Here is a 24,545-nt window from a genome sequence, read left to right as displayed (position 1 = left end):
GAAATTGCCTGGTACTCTTGGCATGAACCTGAAATCAGTCTGTGACTCTTCCCCAGGTTTTGTCCTTCTGGTCTGAATGAGCCTTATCTAGTTCATTAACTAGCTACCCATGGCCTCCTAGGTCTCTACTGAAGCCCCATCTTGGGGCTTTGTCTAATTCTTCCTTTATGTAGATTGGGGAATAATTGATGGATCTGGCCTTCCAGGTATGAGGGGTAGTTACCAAGTTACTGGTACTAGGGCTGCCCTTTTGGCAATTGCATCCACCTTGTTGTTTCCCTTTATTACCTCTGTAACTCCCATTTGATAACCCCTACAATGAATCACTGCCACCTTTTTTGGAAGCTGTATTGCTTCTAAGAGACCCAACATGCTTAAGCCATGTTTCACTTGCTTAGTCAGTGTCCTTGTTCCGTTTTGTCAGGAGGTCCTTATAACCAGGGCCCGTTCCCAGTCTTGCCTCTTGGCTCACAGGACTGGCCACTTTCCTTTACCAAACCAAAAGTGACTATGGAGAAGGCTATTGTAGATCCTGGAGGTTGGCGAGGAGGGTAAAAGCCCTGATGTGGCCACTACTGCCTTGTACAGGGGCCATGAGGACAGTGGGAAAGACTGTCTCAGCTCCCTCTCATCCACAGGTCCCATTTGTCCCTGGGCATCCTATACCATGGGAAGGCCAGCCAGAGGCAGTGGGCAGACACTCATGAGTTTCAGTGGCTGATCCCCGACAGTGCCACAGTATGATCCCTTCAAGATAACTCTGGGGACTACACTGTGTGCTCACCACATCTGGGTATTGGGTTTCTGATCAGAGTTGCTCTGAACTTGCTGAAGGCTGCTGCCATTTTACCCCAGAGTCAGTCATCCTCACATGAACCTCCTAAAGCTTTCACCATCCTCCCCCTGGAGCCAGGGTGAGCCTAGAGTCTAGTGGATAGGTTCAGGTGAAAAGGCCACAGTTTGTCCCACCTGAGGTGCTAAAATTTTGTTACCAACACTCCCAAGTTGATCTCCAACAATTGTCCTTTTGCCCAGTGTCATTTGAACCAATAGAATGAGACTGAGTTTGGTTCAGAAGCATAGGAAAGCTTTACTCTGATCAGAGAATGAGGGGGGTGGGGTGTGTGTGTGGGGGGTGTGTGCACTCTTGTTCTAGAGCACATGCTCTCCCTGAAAGGCAGGGTTGCTTTATAGGGTTGTTATCAGTGGGGAGAAGGCAGAGTCCCTGTGGGTCAGTGCAGCTGTGCTGCTCAGGGTTCCGCCACCAGCCGCCATCTTGAATTGAGGTGCAGCAATTCTACACATGGTCTGCCAAGCTAAATTGTTGGGCACCCTATGAGTATAGGGTGAATATAAAAGAAAAAAAAAGTTAGATTTTATCACCCAGATTCTACTTTTATTTCCCATGAATTGTTAATTTTGCCAGTGACAAAAACTAGCTAATACATTCTAAAAAAAAAAAAGTAAATAAAAATATGCAAATGTTAGAACATGTGATAGATTTTATTTTTTATTGAAGTATAGTTGATTTACAATGTTGTGTTAGTTTCAGGTGTACAGCAAAGTGATTCAATTATACACTGATAGATATCTATTCTTTTTCAGATTTGTTTCCCTTATAGGTTATTACAAAATATCGAGTATAGTTTCCTGTGCTATAAAGTAGGTTCTTGTTGGTTATCTATTTTATTTATAGTAGTGTGTATATGTTAATCCCAAACTCCTAATTTATCCGTCCTTTCCCCTTTGGTAACTATAATCTTGTTTTCTATGCCTGTGGATCTATTTCTGTTTTGTAAATAAGTTCATTTGTACTATTATTATTTTATTTTTTAGATTCCACATATAAGTGATATCATATGGTATTTGTCTTCCTCTGTCTGGCTTACTTCACTTAGTGTAATAATCTCTAGGTCCATCCATGTTGCTGCAAATGACATTATTTCATGATTTTTAATGGCTGAGTAATATTCCATTGCACTTATACCACATCTTCTTTATCCATTCATCTGTCTATGGACTTTTAAGTTGCTACTATGTCTTTAAATTAATCATCTTTTAAAAATTTTATCTCAATTTATATTTAAATAACTGTTACATAGTTGAACCTTTAAAATTTTCTGGTATTTTCTATAACATGACTGTCTCATCTAAAAGTAGCCAAATATTTGTTTTCAATTGCAAATCAAGGTATAAATTCTCCTAAAGATCAAAATATTCTCTTCATATCAATACTATCACCATTACTCCATTCCTCAGATAAAGACTAATCTGACTGGTTTATGAAGAAGGAAGCAAGTGAAGTAAAATTTGTCAATTGACTTCAGTGTTTGTAATTCTGAAGACAGTCAACATTTCACAACAAAACGAAAAGAGACTGTTATACATTTAAAAAGCATGTTTTGGTCTAGGGAAAAAAATCATCTGTATTATATTAGGTTTGATGGCAGCAAAATTTCCTGGCCACTGAAATTCAAGCAAAGCATGCATTGGAAGATTCAACTTGCATCTGTTACTCAGCTACAATGACTTATACACTGTGGTAGATATTAGATATATATTTTGAACATGGCACCCATAGTCCCTAGCAATATGACTTTTGCAGGAGTAATTTCTATATAAACTTATAGTTCCCTTATACTCATTTTGCATTCACTTGAAAAAATATTCTTACTTTGTATGAGTTCTTGTAAAGTTTGGATATTAACCCCTTACTGAAAGTATATTTACAAATATCTTCTCTTATTCAATAGGTTACCTTATTTTGTTGATGGTTTCCTTCACTGCAATAATTTTATTAGTTTGATGTAGTCCCATTTGTTTATTTTTGCTTTTGTTGTCCTTGCCTGAGGAGACAAATTAAAAAAGAAATTGAAAGGACCAATGTCAAAGAGCATATTGCCTATGTTTTCTTCCAGAAGTTTAATAGTTTTAGGTCGTACATTTAGGTCTTTAATACATTTTGAGTTTATTTTTGTGTATGGTGTAAAAAAGTGCTCTAGTTTCATTCTTTTGCATGTAGTTGTCCAGTTTTCCCAACATCATTTATTGAAGAGACTCTCTTTTCCCCATTGTGTATTTTTGTCTCCTTTGTAATAGATTAATAGATCATGTAAATATGGCTTTATTTCTGAGCTCCCTGTTCTGTTCCATTGATCTATGTGTCTGTTTCTGTGCTAGTACCATACTGTTTTGATTACTATAGCTTTGTAATATAGAAAATTGCTTTTGCTATGTAGGGTCTTTTGTAGTTGCATACAAAATTTAGCATTATTTGTTCTAGTTATATGAAAAATGCCATGAGTATTTTAATAGGGATTCCATTGAATCTATGGATTGCTTTGGATAGTATGGCCATTTTAACAATATTAATTATTCCAATCCATTAGCCTGGTATATCTTTCCATTTACTTTTGTCACTCAGCTTTTAGTGGAATCCCACTCATTTGTCTTTCATGCATATCTTTTTTATTGAAGTGTAGTTGATTAGCAACATTGTTTTAATTTCAGGTGTACAACATAGTGATTCAGTATTTTTGGAGATTATACTCCCTTATAGGTTATTATAAAATAATGGGTATAATTCCCTGTGCTCTACAGTATATCCTTGTTGCTTATCTATTTTATGTATAGTAGTTTGTATCTGTTAATTCCATGTCCCTCAATTATCCCTCCTACCTTTCCTCTCCTGTTTGGTAACCACAAGTTTGTTTTCTATATCTATGAGTCTGTTCCTAATTTGTATACACATTCATTTGTATTTTTTTTTACATTCCACATATAATTGATGTCATGTAGTATTTGTCTTTCTCTTTCTGACTTATTTCAGTAAGCATAATATTCTCTAGGTCCACCCACATTGATGTAAATGCCAGTATTTCATTTATTCTTGTGGCTGAGTATTATTCCATTATATAAATAAATGTGTGTGTGTGTGTGTGTGTGTGTGTATATATATATATGTGTGTGTGTGTGTGTGTGTGTGTGTATGTATATATTTTGTCTTCTTAATCCAGTTGTCTGTTGATGGGCGCTTGGGTTGCATTGCTTCCATGTCTTGGCTATTTTAAATAGTGCTGCTATGAACATTGGGGTGTATGTATCTTTTTGAATTAATGTTTTCATTTTTTCTGGATATATATACTCTGAGTGGGATTGCTGGATCATATGATAGTTCTATTTTTAATTTCTTAAGGAATCTCCGTACCGTCTTCCATAGTGGCTGTAAAAATTTACATGCCCACTGACATGCATGTCTTTTTGTACCACTCCATTAAATAGACTATTAATAATTTCAGGGCAAAGATAACACTTGTATTATTCACTGTTGTATCCCTAATACTTAACAATTTTCTTGGAATAGAATACATATTAAATAACTATTTGTAAATATAATTAATTAATTAATTAATATGTTAAAATAAAATATGTATTTAAACTCTTGAAGTCTCATGTTATGACAATGACATATATTGATTAATTCAGTTTGAAACTGAGTTTCTAAGATAAATGTAGTAAACTTCTAGGTTGTTGCATAAGGATAGTGATATACCATTTGGAATAGTGTAGCCAAAGTTGGTGTTGAAACAACTCCTCCAAGAAGTCAGGGGTGTATGTTGGGGTTAGGAATGATTCTTTCTGAGATACTATATGGCATGTAAGTTAACTTTAACCTTGAAGGATATAAAAGCTCCTCTTAAGTATCACTCCCCATATCATACCTTTAAGGGATAAATCAGAAAACAAGAACATGTTTTACTTTTTAAAAAGATGAGTATAGTAAATTGATCTAGGACCCTAATTACACCATAGGGCAAGAGAAATTGTCTGTATCTAACTGAATAAATTGCTTCCTCTTAGACGCCTTAACAAGTAAGAAATGACCCTTAGCTACTCCTAAACAAGTGCTTGACCATCTCCCACTTTGGTACTCTTCTTTGCCTTCTCTGTCTCTACTATTTAAACCATTTAAATAAACTTTCACTGTCACACTGATAAGACAGGCTAGAGAGAACACTCTTTTTATTAGATCCTAAGCTTGTAATTTTTGTACTGATTTGGTGCAAAGAATAGGCAGAATAGGCAGATGAATAGCTTATGTATTGTTTTGATTTTTTATTTTGTACTGTTATAGGGACAGGGATATTTAACATTCTTTTTCATGTTACTTGACCTATTACAATAGAACTACACTTCAGAGAATCTTGGTACAGAGATTGGTTCAAGATGATGGAGTAGAAGGACATGTGCTCACTCCCTCTTGCGAGAGCACCAGAATCACAACTAACTGCTGAACAATCAACAGGAAGACTCTGGACTCACCAAAAAAGATACCCCACATCCAAAGACAAAGGACAAGCCACAATGAGATGGTAGGAGGGACACAACCACAATAAAATCAAATCCCATAACCACTAGAAGGGCGACTCACAAACTGCAGAACAATTATACCACAGAAGTCCACCCACTGGACTGAAGGTTCTGAGTCCCATGTCAGGCTTCCCAACCTGGGAGTCTGACAATGGGAGGATTCCCGTAGAATCAAACTTTGAAGCCTAGAGGGATTTGATGGCAGGACTTCAACAGGACTGGGGGAAACAGAGACTCCACTCTTGTAGGGCACACACAAAGTAGTGTGTGCACCAGGACCCAGGTGGAAGGAGTAGTGACCCCATAGGAGACTGAACCAGACCTAGCTGCTACTGTTGGAAGGTCTCCTGCAGAGGTGGGGGGCGGCTATGGCTCACGGTGAGGACAAGGACACTGGCAGCAGAAATTCTGAGAAGTACCCTCATGGAGTATGCCAGTAGCCCCAACAAAGAGCCTGTAGGCTCCAGTGCTGTGTCACCTCAGGCCAAACAGCCAACAGGGAGGGAACTCAGCCCCACCCATTAGCAGAGAAGCATATTAAAGTTTTACTGAGCTCTGCCCACCAGAGCAACACCTAGCTCTACCCACTGCCAGTCTCTCCCATCACACAGGCACAAGCCTCTTAGAGGCACAAGCCTCTTAGATAGCCTCATCCACCAGAGGGCAGACAGCAGAAGCAAAAAGAACTACAATCCTGTAGCCTGTGGAGTGAAAACCACATTCACAGGACGATAGACAAAATGAAAAGGCAGAGGACTATGTACCAGATGAAGGAACAAGATAAAACCCCAGAAAAACAATTAAATGAAGTGGAGATAGGTAACCTTCCAGAAAAAGAATTCAGAATAATGATAGTGAAGATGATCCAGGACCCTGGAAAAAGAACGGAGGCAAGGATCGAGAAGATGCAAGAAATGTTTAACAAAGACCTAGAAGAATTAAAGAACAAACAAACAGAGATGAACAATACAATAACTGAAAGGAAAAATACACTAGAAAGAATCAATAAAAAAATAACTGAGGCAGAAAAACGGATAAGTAACCTGGAAGACAGAATGGTGGAAATCACTACTGTGGAACAGAATAGAGAAAAGAGAATGAAAAGAAATGAAGACAGCCTAAGAGATCTCTGGGACAACATTAAATGCACCAACATTCGGATTATAGGGGTCCCAGGTGGAGAACAGAGAGAGAGAAAGGACCTGAGAACATATTTGAAGAGGTTAGAGTAGAAAACTTCACTAACATGGGAAAGGAAATAACCATCCAAGTCAAAGAAACGCAGAGAGTTCCCGGCAGGATAAACCCAAGGAGAAACCTGCCAAGTTGCATAGTGATCAAATTGACAAAAATTAAAGACAAAGAAAAATTATTAAAAACAACAAGGGAAAATGACAAATAACGTACAAGGGAACTCCCATAAGGTTAATAGCTGATTTCTCAGCAGAAGCTCTACAAGCCAGAAGGGAGTGGCATGATATATTTAAAGTGATGAAAGGGAAGAACCTACAACCAAGATTACTCTACCTGGCAAGGATCTCATTCTGATTCGATGGAGAAATCAAAAGCTTTACAGACAAGCAAAAGCTAAGAGAATGTAGCACTACAAAACCAGCTCTACAACAAATGCTAAAGGAACTTCTCTAAGTGGGAAACACAAGGGAAGAAAAGGACCTACAAAAACAAACCCAAAACAATAAGAAAATGGTAATAGGAACATATATATCGATAATTATCTTAAATGTGAATAGATTAAATGCTCCAACCAAAAGACACAGGCTTGCTGAATGGATACAAAAACAAGAACCATATGTATGCTGTCTACAAGAGACCCACTTCAGACACATACAGACACATACAGACTGAAAGTGAGGGGATGGAAAAAGTTATTCAATGCAAGTGGAAATCAAAAGAAAGCTGGAGTAGCAATACTCATATCAGATAAACTAGACTTTAAAATAAAAAATGTTAAAAGAGACAAGGAAGGACACTACATAATGGTCAAGGGATTAAGGCAAGAAGAACATATAACAATTATAAATATATATGCACCCAACACAGGAGAACCTCAATACATAAGGCAACTGCTAACACCTATAAAAGGGGAAATCGAAAGTAACACAATAATAGTGGGGGATATTAACACCTCACTCACACCAATGGACAGATCATCCAAACAGAAAATTAATAATGAAACACAAGCTTTAAATGACACAATAGAACAGGTAGATTTAATTGATAATTATAGGACATTCCATCCAAAAACCGCAGATTACACCTTCTTCTTAAGTGCGTACAGAACATTCTCCAGGATAGGTCACATCCTGGTTCACAAATCAAGCCTTGGTAAATTTAAGAAAATTGAAATCATATCAAGCATTTTTTCCAACCACAATGCTATGAGATTAGAAATCAGTTACAGGGAAAAGAATGTAAAAAACACAAATACATGGAGGCTAAACAATACGTTACTAAATAACCAAGAGATCACTGAAGAAATCAAAGAGGAAACCAAAACTACCTAGAGACAAATGACTGTGAAAACACAATGATCCAAAACCTATGGGATGCAGCAAAAGCAGTTCTAAGAGGGCAGTTTATAGCAATACAATCCTACCTCAAGAAACAAAAAAAATCTGGAATAAACCTTCTAAACTTAGATCTAAAGGAACTAGAGGAAAAAGAACAAACAAAACCCAAAGTTAGTAGAAGAAAAGAAATCATAAAGATCAGAGCAGAAATAAATGAAATAGAAACAAAGAGAACAATAGCAAATATTAAGAAAACTAAAACCTGGTTCTTTGGGAAGATAAACAAAATTGATAAACCTTTAGCCAGACTTATCAAGGTAAAGAGGGATAGGACTCAAAACAATAAAATTAGAAATCCCACACACCTATGGTCAACTAATCTATGACAAAGGAGGCAAGGGTATACAATGAAGAAAAGACAGTCTCTTCAATAAGTGGTGCTGGGAAAACTGGACAGCTACATGTAAAAGAATGAAATTAGAACACTCCCTAACACCATACACAAAAATAGACTCAAAATGGATTAAAGATCTAAATGTAAGACCAGACACTATAAAACGCTTAGAGGAAAACATAGGAAGGACACTCCTTGACATAAATCACAGCAAGATCTTTTTTGACCCACCTCCTAGAGTAATGGAAATAAAATAAAAAATAAACAAATGGACCCGAATGAAACTTAAAAGCTTTTGCACAGCTAAGGAAACTATAGACAATACGAAAAGACAACACTCAGAATGGGAGAAAATATTTGTGAATGAATCAACGGGCAAAGGATTAATCTCCAAAATATATAAACAGCTCATGCATCTCAATAGTAAAAAAACAAACAACCCGAACAAAAAATGAGCAGAGGACCTAAATAGACATTTCTCCAAAGAAGAGATGCAGCTGGCCGGGTGGCATATGAAAAGCTGCTCAAGATCACTAATTATTAGAGAAATGCAAATCAAAACTACAATGAGGTATCACCTCACACCAGTTAGAATGGGCATCATCAGAAAATCTACAAAAAACAAATTATAGAGAGGGTGTGGAGTAAAGGGGACCCTCTTGCACTGTTGGTGGGAATGTAAATTGATAAAGCCACTATGGAGAACGGTATGGAGGTTACTTAAAAACTAAAAATAGAATTACCATATGACCCAGCAATCCCACTACTGGGCATATACCCAGAGAAAATCATAATTCAAAAAGACACATGCACCCCAGTGTTCATTGCAGCACTATTTACAATAACTAGGTCATGGAAGGAACTTAATTTCCCATCAACAGCTGAATGGATAAAGAGGAAGTGGTACATATATATAATTGAATATTACTCAGACATAAAAATAAATGAAATTGGGTTATTTCTAGAGATGTAGATGGACCTAGAGACTGTCACACAGAGTGAAGTACGTCAGAAAGAGAAAAACAAGTATCATATATTAACGCATATGTGTGGAATCTAGAAAAATGGTGTAGATGAACCAGTTTGCAAGGCAGAAATAGAAACACAGATCTAGACAACAAATATATGGACACCAAGGAAGGAAGGCGGTGAGCGTGGAGGTGGTGTGATGAATTGGGAGATTGGGATTGACCTATATACACTAATACGTATAAAGTAGATAATAAGAATCTGCTGTATAAAAAATAAAATAAAAACCAAATAAAAAAATAATTTTGCTACAAATAAAGGTGCTGTGTGTGTGTGTGTGTGTGTGTATGCTGGTATCAAGGGATAATAGAACTGAGAGTGCTTGAGTTTTGTATCTACATGTGCTCAGTGTAGAAAGGGACACGGTATCCAGGAGGAGGAGAAGATCCATGAAGTGAACAAATTCAGTAGGTGCAGTGGCTCAGAGATAGAGACAACCAGGCAAATACAAGCCTCTCAGGATTATTTCAGCTTATAATTTGATGTGAGACATTGATTTTGTTTTTGTCAAGCATATCTATATCTTCAGGTGTAGGCTAACTTTAATTTTCCTCAGCAACTTTAACCTTAGCCACTTTAATTTCATACACAAATCATCTTTCTAGCAACATTTCTTTGTGAGAAACTAATTTGTTCAAAAAACTCTGCCACACATGCTCATAAATCAACTGTTTATTTCCTGCCAAAATGTAATGTACTTTGTTTTATATTGTGTAAACACATGCTTAAGGCATGAAAGCCAAGTTTTAAAATACCAAACAACAAAGCCCCAAATTTTACTCATAAGTATTATACAAGGTCCTGCCTATAAGAAAGCAAGCGATTAAAAACAAGCTCTTCCACTTGTAAGTCAGCTTTTCAGATCTGAGCAACCATTGGATAGTAAACTATATTGATGAGGAATCAAAAATTATTCTCTTGGTAGGAAATCTTCCCAGTGAAAGAAGGGGAATGCAGAATGTGTTTCTGTTGAGGATTTAACAGCATTAAATATAAATAGCTTTTCATTCCTCACTTGACAAGGTAGCAAGGAAATGTTTTAGGCAAGGACAGGTGTCATGCCATATGTTGCTAAGTGTTTAATCAAGGACCTATATCTACCCTAGAACATCTTTTTAATGGATATGTTTCACTTACTGGGGAGAAACCTGAACCAGTGGAGAGGTACATTTTGCATTTCAATGATCAGTGAGGTTAAGACTGATGACAAAAACACTGGAGTAATGTGTGCAAGAAAAGGACTTAAGCCAAGATTTTAAATATGCCAAGACAAGTTAAATGCTCTGATACCAATTCAAAGCCATTGAATGAATAAATGCATGAATTGACAGTTATAGGGATAGAGAGCATTTTTCTTTATACAATTAAGGGAAATGACACATGCTTCTTTTAAACTTAACCATCATTTTTTCAATAGCAATTTTTTTTTTTTTTTTTTTTTTTTTTTGCGGTACGCGGGCCTCTCACCACTGTGGCCTCTCCCGTTGCGGAGCACAGGCTCCGGACGCGCAGGCTCAGCGGCCATGGCTCACGGGCCCAGCCGCTCCGCGGCATGTGGGATCCTCCCGGACTGGGGCACGAACCCGTGTCCCCTGCACCGGCAGGCGGACTCTCAACCACTGCGCCACCAGGGAAGCCCAATAGCAATTTTTTATGAAAATTGGAAAGTGATGACATGATGAAGGGTGGTGATTACACCTTTTGGGTCAAAAGGCAAATAATTTGTAAATATTTCCTTTCTGAATAGTAAGCCTTTGCACTTTATTTTTCTTGATTTGAGAAGTATTTAATTAGTACAAATTCAACCATAAATTGTATAGTTCCTAATCACCACAGCAAGTTTTTCATTTTTCCAATATGATCCTTGGTAAACTGACAGATTTCTGTGATTGAACAAAATAATAGTGTTGTTTATTTTTTAACATGACAACTGAATAGTATTCTATATACTACGCACACTTTCAGAGAGAGGTGCTGCCAAAGTGCCCTAATTCAGGTGTTAATACTGCTGCTTACTTATGTTACTGGAGGAAAAAGCTGAATTTTTGCTTTTTGATGAGTGAAAGTGGAATGAATACTTAGGATTCATCTATGAAGCTGTTCAGTGTAGCAACAAATAGATATAAAAAGTTATCTATGTAGAAGCTAATCATGACATTCCTTGGCAAAAATAAGCATGTCTGGTTTATTTAAAATATTCAGTTTTCTTGGGGTAAAGTGCAGAAAGCTTTTTATTAGAACCCATGGTAGGATGTGCATTACTAGATAATATTCATGTCTTAAACTCTTGAAAGTACAGTATTTTCATCCATTAGGAGTGTATGCTGTCCTAAAGTTTCTGAATTAATGTAAATTTTAATGTTAATAGACAAATTTTAGTGTAGTATATCATAGCCCGTAGATTTGATAAGTAAATAGAAAAAACTCATAGGAGTGTACTCACATGAAACCTAAAAATGGTATTAATTCAGACAGTCTTTCCCCCATATGATATGAGACAATCACTTCACCCAGTTCTCCAAATGAAGGATAATACAGTCGTTCCAATTGAATTAGAAATGGTGTAAACTTGAAGCTAAATGAATCATAAATCAATAAATACATCAGCTTGCCTCCTCCTGGTTTATTGATTCACAAGCTGTTTATCCCACACTTGTGCTTCAGTGCAATTATTGTTTAATTATATTTTCTGTATGTATCAAACTGTATTTTAGATGTTGTCCTAGACCAAACAATTTCAAGCTCTATATCTACTCACTAACCATGGGGTTTATTTATCTTTTCTACTTCAGTATGTTAGTCTTCATTTCTGCTTGTGTACTAGACACATCTCACAATAGGACCTATTAAATCACATTTAACAAATACTCCTCAATTACAATCATGTTTATTGTTCTCATTTTTTACATCAAGATTGATTTGAAATATAACAGATGATGTGCTAGAGAAAATATAGCATAGTATAAACCACAAAAACCTTTTGAATTTTATGAATCTAAACCATTAAACCTGTACTTTTATTTAACTTAACAATGAAATGCTCTAGAAAGAAAATATAATTATTAATTGACTTGATCATTTAAGTTTTTTAAAAATATAACTGAGTGTAGAATATTCTTCCTAATTTTACATTATCTAATGTTAAAAATCTAATCTTCAATGAACAACCCAGAGATACAGGTAATTTTCTACTTATATAATCTGAGGCATAAAGTACATTAAACATTTTTTTTTTCTAATCAAAAAGAAAACTAAGAACCCATGAAATAATGTCCGGGATGAAGTTGTCTAAAACATATTTCAGAAGCAATAACAAATATCATGTGATAGCTTAAAAAGAGATTCCCCTTAAAGAAAAGACAAATTGCACTTGATCTTGCCAAATGGGAGCCGATTTTAAAGTTATACCTGGAATGTAACGTCATTTATATCATTCTTCAAAATTAAAGAATCCTTCTGTTGCTTTCATACTTATTAGGAGACTGAGGTCAACTTTGAGATCTGTCATCAGAGGTTAGATCTGATTTACATGTTATGAGACAAGTAACACCCAACTTACTATAAACTCAATAAAACAACTTAATTGACAGAGAAGGCCATTTGGAAGAATTTGTTCTTCCATGGTCTTAAACCCTAAAATTAGAGTGTATACTTAGATTTCAAAACTTCATCAATTTAAAAAACTCTTAGGAAATATTTAGTTGCCAGTGTCTTACCCAGTTCAGGTGCTATCACTCAGATCATGTACTAAGAAAGGAATGTCCCGTTCACACCTCATGATACACAAATTAAGAATTTGGCTATGGATATTTCTGCTGTATTCAATCCACACTTATTTTATAAAGTAATTAATAAATGGATAAACGGACCAGTATTTAGGAGTCTCTAAATGAAAATTTTAAAATAGTTTTATCTGGTATTTCATTGACTCTAACTTAATTATAAGGCAAGCAATTATAAGAATTGAATAAAATACTGTTTGCCTCTTTTCTTATGATTTTCCTTAGATGCAAATATTGGATGTGTGTGTGTGTGTGTGTGTCTTAAACTAACACTGAGGAATATGTTGGTCTCATTATTTGGGCGGCATTATAGGAACATTTTCTTCTTTCTATAACTTTGCACACAAGTTCAATACAGTCAATGAAATTTTAAAAATATATACTTGAAAATTCTACTAATTCATAATTAATTTCTGCAGATGAAGCTCTTTTTAAACTTGGAAATCAAATTGATTCACACTTCGGGAACCATTCATCTAGGAGAGCTGTCACTTTCCGCTCAGCACAAACCACATCACACATATTTCTAGATACATATAACTACAAAGCTATTGTGCATCCTACTGGATTTCCAAACTATAGATTATGTTGCAAAAATTAACTTTAAACACATAGTTTGGGAACAAATCTAAGACATAAACTTGCCTATAAAATAAATCTTCACCGCTAATTGAAATATCAACAGAGAAAGTTTCTATCTCCATTTCAGATATATCCAAAATTAGAGACCAGAATATTAGGTATCAACTTTTCTACAATTCCAAAGTGATGCACTATACTTCTAAGCAAGACTTGCAAAAAGATTTGTCAAATCTGTCACTGTTTTTGGAGGTGGTAGTGTCTCTAACTTCTAATATATTCTCTGCACCACCATGTAGGTGGTGTCTAAATTCCAAAAGTGTTGTCCTGGTTATGTCATCCTATTCATAAACATTTCTATTTCGATAGCTTTTTATTGAACGCTATGTGAAAAAGGCTTTGGGAAGACGGATGGCAGTGTGGATTAGAGAAGAAGGAGAAAATTGTTCTATCAAATAAATTTGGAGATTTTGCCAATTATGATGCTTTCTTGGAAATTTCCCAAATATATAAGCATATAGATTACTTTTACAAATTCTAAAATCAGGAAACTGATTTTACTATTAATTATTATAATTGTTTGCAAATGCATTTGATGAAGAAAAAATTTTAATGAAATCTATTTATATACAAGCTTATAACATAAATAAATAAAAATTCTTTTCAAAGAATTTTTTAAGAGATTTTATTTCTAGGATACAAAATACTGAGTTTAAATAGCAAACTTTAGATTTGAAGTTCTTAATTACATAGAGGTAATTAGATGTTAAAATCAATACAATAATTCACCAATGAGATTCATTTCTCTTTCTTTTTCATAAAACACGTTACTATTAAGCTTTCTGAATTAGAAAAATTGAAGTGTACTGAGGAAAAGTAATGCTATTTTAAATTTAACATTTCTGAGCTATTACTTTCTTCTCGATTTTTGACTTGAAATCTTCTAAATGGAGTCTAAAATTATGCTTTAAAATTTATGGATTGGTAATATAGAATATTCTAAATGTGGCCTGTATGTTTTAACAGTTCTTTCATAACTGCACTGCTATTTTATAGTAAGACAGAAGAGAGGTTCTCTTTTCAACAATAGATTTTTGTTTTACATGAACATTCTGAATTTACTGCCATTTGTCTGTCTTACTCTAGAAATACTGTTTTAGAGCAGTTGATCCTGAAATAAAAATACTTTATAGAAGATAGCCTCACTTGGTCAACGTTTGGGTTTTTCTTTCTCCTCTAAAACCTTGGGAATCACTAGTCTTTGAATGTTTTTCCAGATTAAGAACACTGTCCCTAAAACCATTATGCTATAATTTATTTCTCACTAAGCTAAATTGATGCAGTAGTGTTTGCTAATTCTTTCTCTCTCTTTTTTTTCGTTCAATTGATAAATGTAAGATTAACCCGTTTTCTATGTAGAAAGTTTCAGTGTGGAACTTCAAAAGAAGTAGAAAAAGAAAAAAAAACTTACCTAACTCAAATTTGATTTACCCATGTACTAGTATATTCCTTCTGAAATTAATATTTTAAAAAACACTTATTTGATACATATATATCAGTTTATTTCTTATCAGAAAAAAGCACTTGGGGTTGTGATGATCATAAGTCAAATAATTAAAAACAAAACCTTCTTTAAGTACCTCCCATTAACAATTAATATGCCTAATAATTAGTCAATTTATTATGTTAGAATTAAAAAAACTGGCAAATAAATATGTGAGAACTTATGGTAAAATGAAATAAGAAAGGAAATATGGTTATGTTTTAAGATGGTTAGCTACATGTGGAAATGTAGAATTGACATAAAGTGACTTCAGTGAGGTTTAAAGGATTAATTACAATGGAAATATGTTAAGACTTTAAAGTTCATATTTACCCCATGGAGCTTATTGGCCTGTGTTCGTACCACTTGATGATATAATGAAGCTGAATTTCACAAATGAGGTAGCAAGGGTCAGCACAAGAGGAGAAACCCTTAAAGGGACTTACCTGCTGTGTTCTTATTAGCTAGACTGCTAATTTCTTTAGCACTCATTTCCTCTTTACCACAATTAAACTGGTGTTTGCAAAGGATATTTGTGGCATGCACTCATTTGTGTACAGATGATCACCCCATTTAATAAGATACAGTTATTAACATTAAAATAGAGTAACTAAAGATCATCAATGAAAATTCTAGCTGATAATCTTAACACTATTGGACTTGTTCTGTTATGTTCATAATATATTTAGATTTTTAGATTTCTCCAAAAGACTCAATGTGTCTGACTTTATGTATACTCAATAGCAAATACAAATGTAAGAGTATCAGAGAGTGAATAGTTTGTTTAGGAATTGATTACAAGACACCCATATGGCAGTAAGAAAGGAAGGTAATAAAGGGAAGACAGCCAATATGTTGGGTTCTCAGATAAGTGACTACCGTGTACAATTAGAGCTTAACCTTACTGGGAATCTCTAAGAGTCAAAAGTGTCCTAGAGTTATCCCACCTAAGGGACAAAATATTTGGGGCATGCATACATCAACTTCCAATAGTGATTAGTTGAGGACTACTAGTAGGTGGTATTAATTCTTCAAGACTTGTGCATGAGCAAAACACGTTCCAGCAACCAGAAAAAAAAAAAAAAAGCCCTCAAGCAAAAAGATTCACATATAGCAACTGGAAGTTTTCTAAGTGCACTGAAATGGTGAAGCACAAGGAGATATGGGTAGGACACAAACACACAAATGAACACACTAATCGTGTGGCTGTAATTAGACATCATTTTAGCCAGAAACTCATTTAAAGATTTTGGTTGCTACTGGTGCCTTTTCACCTCTCAGAATGATCATTTTTAGAATGTTTTAGAAGTCATGACACCAGGTTGGTTTAAGGATTTTGCATTGGTCTTTCTCAGTGTTGAGAAAGTACTTCTTTTTCTGTTCTGTTTTTTTTTTTTTTTGCGGTACGCGGGCCTCTCACTGTTGTGGCCTCTCCTGTTGCAGAGCAGCACAGGCTCCGGACGCGCAGGCTCAGCGGCCATGGCTCATGGGCCAGCCGCTCCGCGGCATGCGGGATCTTCCCGGACCGGGGCACGAACCCGTGCCCCCTGCATCGGCAGGCGGACTCTCAACCACTGCGCCACCAGGGAAGCCCTGTTCTGTTTCGTTTTTAATAAAAAGTAAGAAATTCTTAAAGCTCTCTAGTGGGGAGTAAATAGATTTACTATCTAAATCTAGTACCATTTTATCTATGTAGACATCCTTATAACCCCTGGTGCCCTCTCATCTGAACTCCTAAATTTCTGCTGTCAGTATTAATAATTTGATATTTAATATTCAATCATTTAACAATTATATTTTAAGCTCCTATCTTGAGGCAGACATTGTTTTAGGGTCTAGGAATACAACAGTTAAAAACAAAAAGATAAAATATCCCTGCCTTCAAGGAGTTTATGTTTAAATAGTGGGATATACATAATAAACAGAAAAAAGAAGTAAAGTATGTAGTGTGTTAATGGTGTAAGTGTTTTGGAGAAAAAAAAACTAGAGAAAAGAAAGAGGGTGGTGGGAAGTAAGGAATTTGCAAATTTAAATTGGATAGCTAATAAAAGGAGTTCTCTTTAGGTGAGTAATATTTGGGTAATGTTCTGAAGGTGATGTTGATAACTGAGCAAAGTTATGCTGATGAGTGGGGGGAATAGTATTCCAGGCAGCTGAAGCAGCAATTGCAAAGATCCTGAGATGACACATATACCTGTTCAAGGAAAAGTAGAGAAAACAGTGTGTGGAGTGAGTAGAAGGAAACAAGGCCAAAGTGCCTATAAGGGATTATGTTGGGCCTTGTAGATTATTATCAACACTGGTTTTTACTCTGAGTGAGATAGGAAGGCATTGGAGAATTCTGTGAAGAGGAGTGACATGGTATGATGAATCTTCAATAGGATTACTTTGCTGCCTTGACAACAGAGTGTGCAGACAGGTTAGGGAAACTATTACAATTATCTGGATGAATGGAAATTGTGGTTTAAACAGGGCAGTAGCAGTAGAGATGTTGAAAAATGTTTAGACTCTGGACATATTTTGAATATGGAAATGACAGGACATGCTGACAGATTGAATGAAAGGCATGAGCAGACAAGAGGAATCCAGGGTGACACCAAGTTGTTTGACCTGAATAACTAGAAGGATAGAATTGTCACTGTCTGAGATGGAGACACATATTAGCATAGTAAATTTGGAGGGGAAGATTGGGAACTCTCTTTTGGACATGTTAATTTTGAGCTTCCTATCAAATATCCAAGTTGAAATATTATATAGCACGGTATATATTTATTTCTGAATTTCAGGAGAGTAGATTGCTTTAGCAGTATATGAATTTAGGAGGCATAGACTGGATAAGATCATCAAGAGAGTAATTAGATTGAAAAACACAAGACATCCAAGGGGTGGATCTCAGAACATTTCCACATTAATGAAATGAGATCAGAGAAATGAGGAAGAACCAGCAAGAGGACTGATAAAGAGTGACCAGTGAGGAAAAGTTAAACCAGAGTTGTGTAATACCATCAAAGTTAAGTAAATAAATTATTTTATGGGTGGAAGAATAATAAATTTTGTTAAATGATCCTGAAAAGTTAAGTAAAATGTCAACTGAAATTTAGTTGTGGGATTGAGCAAAGTAGAGGTCATTGCTAACTTTGACAAAAAAACTCTTTGAAGTAGAAAGGTGAGGGCAAAAGCCTTAATAAGAATAGGTTCATGAGATGATGGGAAGAGAGAAAGTGGAGACAATATGTCAAGGTAATTCTTTATCTCTGGAGGAGAGAAAGAGAGAACAGGGGAAGTGAGTACATAGGAAATTAGGGACACACACACACACACACACACACACACACACACACACACACACACACACACACGAAGAGCTAACCAACAGCTGTGAACGGGGCACTACTGTGTCCCAGGCATTGTGCTTAATACTCGGGAAGCAGTGGTGAACAAAACAGAAACAGGGGACTGACTTACCCTCATCTTTTTATCAGCATTTTATCCCAGAATATGGGAGTCTGTTTTCACTATCATAAATCCACCACCTTAATCTTAGATAATTGCTGTTACCTTTCCATATCTTTCTAAAGAAAGGCCATACCTCTTATACTATCCTTCTTAATTTAGACCCAGCTTTTCTCTATTACCACCTGAGAATTCTCAGATATAGGGAATGATCTGTGTGGCACCTTTGAATATTTATTTTATAAATTGCTTCCTATCAACTGATGCAGAATTGGCAGGCAACATTTTGTAACAAATTATACCCCTGGCTTTCTGGACCAGGTTGAGGGGTAAATTAGTCAAGAAAAGGGAGAAACCCTTACATGAAGTGCCACAAAATGTGCTGCTGAGGTTCCAAGAGTTTCCTCTAATCCAGATCCAGCCATGAGCTCAGCTTTATCATGGATCTTCTTGAATTTCTGTGGGATTTGACTTATCTTTCTTTACAAAACAATTTTTTTAAAAAAGCTAACAAAACACAAGAAAAGTAAATTCCCTTGAACTAGCCCAAACTCAATTCTTTGAATCAAAGCAGCTAAAGCTAACAGTGCTTGTATTTGATTTCTTCTCTTTACCCTTTATCTTTTTGCACACCTATTATTATGTTGTATCTATTACTTACCATTTTACTTCTGCTAAAATAATTACATCGATACACATCTTTTGATTCTGATCATTAGTCGACTTATTATAGAATCATAAATTGATAGTTTTTCACTCTTCAAAACCTAAAGACATTTGCATTTGAAGAAAGCATAAAAGATATATGTGACTGCAAGTTCAAGTCAGTAAAAAATTATTTATGGGCCATCACACTTTTGTAGCCTGACCTGTTGACCCTCAATGTTCATTAGAAATTCATCAGTACCAGACTATCCTCTCTTCTTTGCTTCTTCCTTTTTTTCTCTGATCGATTGGCTTTAGGCCAAGGAGAGATTTTTTACAGAAAATCTTTTTGATTAGCTCTTCACTCTCCTGATTGTTTCAGAATAATTCATTTAAAATGAAAACTTCAGATCATAGCTTATTTTCTGAAAAATTTCATGGAAAACTGGGTCTATCCAACAGTACTATTCTCCGAAGAAAAGTTCCAGCCCCCATCTCTGTTTTTGTGTGTGTGCGTGTGGAGGCCATAGGCAAAGATAATTTTTATTTTATTATATCTGAGACATTTTTTAAAAATCCTGACAACTTCAAAACTTGATTTCTTCATGTAATTAAAAAATAGCAATTTTTTAAATGTTCAGTATGTGCTAGACATCAAGCTATTTCCATAAAATTGGTTATTTTATTTAATCTTTTGAACAACTACATTTGGCTGGTAATATTCTTGTGCTCATTTTATAGATAAGAACACTGAAGATATACATGGTTAAGTGACTTATTCGAAGTCACAAACCCATAATTATTTTGATATTCTCCCTTTTTCATTGCTATGTTGTATTCCATTCCATTTTGTTGATGTACAAAAATGTCTTTATTCATTACTTATTAATGGACTTTTGAGTTATTTCTAGTGGTTTTTTTTTTTTGGCTGTGCTGCATGGCATTAATTATTTCTAGTTTTTGTCCACTGATAATAAAACTGCTTTGAATATTTATGTACAAATATCTTTATTTTCAGTTTTAAATGACACATTTTACTATCTGTGGTTAATGAGCAGTTTCTTCTTCCAAATCTATAGGCCCTGAATTTAGGGACTTTGTCTATTTTCATTCATTACTGCCAGTTGTTTTCTGGCTCATTTCTCTCTATTAATATTGTACTTTGCCAAATTCAGCCAATAACAGTGAACATACATTATTAACATTCTGTATTCCAACAATCTGTATTCCAACAATTATAACCCCAGGGTTATAAGTTTATTAGACATTATCTGCATCCCAAATTATCAAACACAAGTTTTGCTAAAAGTTATACTATCATAGGGCTTCCCTGGTGGCGCAGTGGTTGAGAGTCCACTTGCTGATGCAGGGGACACAGGTTCGTGCCCCGGTCTGGGAAGATCCCACATGCCGTGGAACGGCTGGGCCCGTGAGCCATGGCCACTGAGCCTGCGCGTCCAGAGCCTGTGCTCTGCAATGGGAGAGGCCACAACAGTGAGAGGCCTGCGTACCGCAAAAAAAAAAAAAAAAAGTTATACTATCATAGAATCTGAATCAGTATGATGGTATGGGTTCAAGTTTTTAGAGAAGAAGCTTAATAGCCCTCATTTGAAAAATAACTATAAATTATAAACACAAAATTGAATATTTGTAATGAGAAGATAAATCACAAATGAATCACAAATATAAAACATAACAAGAGGCAACACAAGTTAAATAAAAACATATTTCTCTGAAATATCTATAAATCCTTCTGCTTTTTTGACTGTATTATCTTTTATTGCATATTAATATTATATTAAATTTTGTAATATGTTTTTCTCTCAGAGAATAGAACTGTAAATCTGTCTTTCCTTTAGCATGGTAGAACTTTTTAAAAATTATTGACAATTTGGACACATAACATAAGACTTCATGCATAGAAACACTACTGTTAGTAGTAATGGTGCATCTCTTTGCCCCATTACTACTTTTTTGCCCCATTAATACTAAAAGAATTCTCATAAATTCTACAACTCCTATAAAAAAGAAAAAATGCATTGTGTGTTTATAGTTATATTCATCACATTATTTCCCATATTACAGAGAACTTTAGTTTTGACTAGGCTTCTGTAAGAAACCAGTCTTCCACTTATAATTTTACAATTTGATAATTGGAAAAAATATTCCATCTACTACTTTATAACTTTAAACATTCCAGTCTTGTGACTCCTCCACAACGCACCTTCTTCTGGTTCCAGGTGCTATAGGGCATGTTCCTATTGCATAATTCCAAGTAAAGTGGCACAGAGGGTTGCAGAAATATTCTGGAAAGCAGTTCTGCACTGGCATGGCTAACAGCAGTTTAGCTATAAATAGTGAGTCACATTCTTATAATTCATTAAGCTCAAACTAAATATATCTCCAACTCAATTATCCCTTAGATAAATGGAAGAAATGATTGTGGCAACTCTAAATCCACTCAATATGAAGAAAAATGTGATGGGGAGGAAGTTATAGTGAAAAGAGACAGTGGTCTTTACAAAATGAGATTACAGTACCTGATGTTTGCACATTTTGTAAATATGTTTACTTGTAAAATAAATGTGAGCACATTACTAAGTTCCGTCCTAGGGCTATTAAGTGGACTGTGTAAGTGGGGGGACCTGAGGCCTAAGTTTTATTTGACTTCTTTTTTTTTTTGCAGTATGGGGGCCTCACTGTCATGGCCTCTCCCATTGCGGAGCACAGGCTCCAGACGCACAGGCTCAGCGGCCATGGCTCACGGGCCTAGCCGCTCCGTGGCATGTGGGATCTTCCCGGACTGGGACACGAGCCCGCGTCCCTTGTATCGGCAGGTGGACTCTCAACCACTGCGCCACCAGGGAAGCCCCTTGACTTCTTTTTTAAAAATTTTTATTGGAGTGTAGTTGATTTACAATGGTGTGTTAGTTTCAGGTGTACAGTAAAGTGATTCAGTTATACATATACATATATCCACTTTTTTATTCTTTTCCCATATAGGCCATTATAAAGTATTGAGTAGAGTTCCCTGTGCTATACAGCAGGTTCTTATTAGTTACCTATTTTATATATAGTAGTGTGTATATGTTAATCCCAATCTCCCAGTTTATCCCTCCCTCTCTTATCCCCTGGTAACCATAAGTTAGCTTTCTACGTCTGTGACTCTACTTCTGTTTGGTAAATAAGTTCTTAGTAGATCTGTCCCTGATCTCCATCTTTTTAGCCTATGATAGCATTTACCTTATTACCTGCCTCTGAACACCTAATCAGATACCACATATTTTAGACTTTTATTTATGTTGGAATCTCACATGTATGAACTGAAATCTCGAACAGTCAGGATAGGCTAGGTTATGATGTGGAATTCGACACCTCCAAAATTTCACAATCATCCTAACATGGCAAAGAGAACTCTATAGTTTATCACACTGGAAATTAAAAGTTACAGCTTAGAAATAACATGACACTTACCTCCCTTACCTCAATAGCTAGTACTAGAAACATCCAAACTCAGGACCCTGAGCAAGTTCAGTCTTCCATATGTCTAGAAATAATGGAAATCAGGAAATTAGTGAGCGGCACAAAAGACTCCCCATAGTATAATAGACATGTCAAACTTACCATGTCAAAAGCTGCTCTCCTAGGCTACTCCCAGCACCTCTTGCTACCTGTGCTATTGTTTCAACATAACGTGTTGTCTACCATATCTTATTACTGAAGTATAGCACATGTAAGAAATAACAATGGAAACATTTCCAATATTTACTTTATTAACTGCATTATTATCTATGAAACTTGTTGCTACTTATGATAGAGCAAAAATCAATAGTAATCTTAACTAAAATATTATGTGAAAGCAAATATATTGAAGAAAGGCATGTAGAATTTTGTTTTGTTTTTATTTTTTCCATGCTGGTTAGATGACACATTATTTCCCTCATCAGAGAACTGGTTAACAATAGATATGAGACTTCCCCGGTATCTTGACACCCAATTCAGTGCCTCTTCTCTTTAGATGCTTTTATCCTAATTTTTGCCTAGAAAGGTAACTAAATAAGCAATAGTAATTCAGCAAAAATTCCCTCTTTTAGCTTGTAATGCATAATTTTTTAAATTGAAATAATCTTGTGTTTTATATCTATTAAAATAATTTTCATCTTTCTGATACCTTTTACTTTTCTCATTCATTTATTCTAATAGGACACTCTTATTTTTGTTAGTTAATTTATTTAGACCTTACAATATGTCCTGATCTGGAAATACAAAAAGTATAAAGCACAGCTCCTGCCATCAAGAACTTCACAAGTAGAATTTAGACAAGGAGATAACAAAATAGAGAAGAAAAAGAACGGCATTAAAGGCAGAGAAAATTAATGTATAATAGCATGATAGTTTGAAACTATATTATTAGAGGACTATTGCCAGTATACTGCATTTCAGTAAAATTGGGATTTGGGGTGTGTATACTTTGTCATGGAGATGGGTCACACAGCAGGATGAGGGGACTGGTGAAAGATAAAATAGAAGAGGTGAGCAGTGGCCAGACCATGAATGAGACTTTGGCTACAGAGAAGTAATCACCATTTTCCTGTATATGATGGGAGCATTGAAAGGAATACCACTATTGGATTGTCTCTCTCTTGTTCTATTATAGTGCTTTTATTCTGTTTTTTATACTCAATGAATGTCTAGACCATTTTGATAATTTTTGTACAAATACTACCTTCCTGTAATGATCATTCTTTGCTTTCTTCTGTCAAAGCCTATGATTCAAAGTCTTTTTTAAAATCATTTTTCTTGAACTGTTTTCCTGCAGTATAACATTTCAATAAGCATTTTCCCTTTATGATTATTTTACATTAACCTGCTTTTGCTTTAATTTTTTTACAATCTATGATTCAGCAAGCAATAATTTTGCACTTTGTTCTTAGAATGGATTATTATGGTAGTAATGTAGGAACTACTATATTAATAATTTATAGACATTACATAAAAATAGAACCTTAATAAATATATATACTGCAGAAGTTAGGTTAAAAATCTTAGAAGAGAAATTTGCGGTAACCATGTTAACGTTCATTACATCCAAATGGAGTGACTACTATGTGCAACATGGATAGCTAGTCTCTGTATTTCAGGAAAAAATATAAGTAAGAGAGTCTCTAATTTCAAGGTATATTCAGAAACACATATTTTTTTATGAAATCAGTTGGATA

At 35.3% G+C, this 24,545-nt stretch overlaps 2 long non-coding RNA genes across 2 annotated transcripts in view; one reads left to right on the top strand and one right to left on the bottom strand.

Moving 5' to 3' along the window:
- The window catches only part of LOC125964273 (uncharacterized), a 342,387-nt gene that overhangs the window by 91,387 nt on the left and 226,455 nt on the right, over positions 1–24,545 (top strand). The window lies entirely within an intron of this gene.
- Positions 1,238–23,013, bottom strand: LOC125964272 (uncharacterized). The gene is made up of 4 exons (XR_007477149.1): positions 22,951–23,013; positions 22,801–22,873; positions 2,759–2,846; positions 1,238–1,333 (listed from the first exon to the last, which is right to left on the bottom strand). It is a non-coding gene; the product is annotated as an uncharacterized LOC125964272 (long non-coding RNA).

The sequence above is a fragment of the Orcinus orca genome, chromosome 4 (assembly GCF_937001465.1).
Source record: "Orcinus orca chromosome 4, mOrcOrc1.1, whole genome shotgun sequence".
NCBI lineage: Eukaryota > Metazoa > Chordata > Mammalia > Artiodactyla > Delphinidae > Orcinus > Orcinus orca.
Note: the sequence above shows the minus strand (reverse complement) of the source record. Positions and strands in the feature narration are given on the sequence as shown.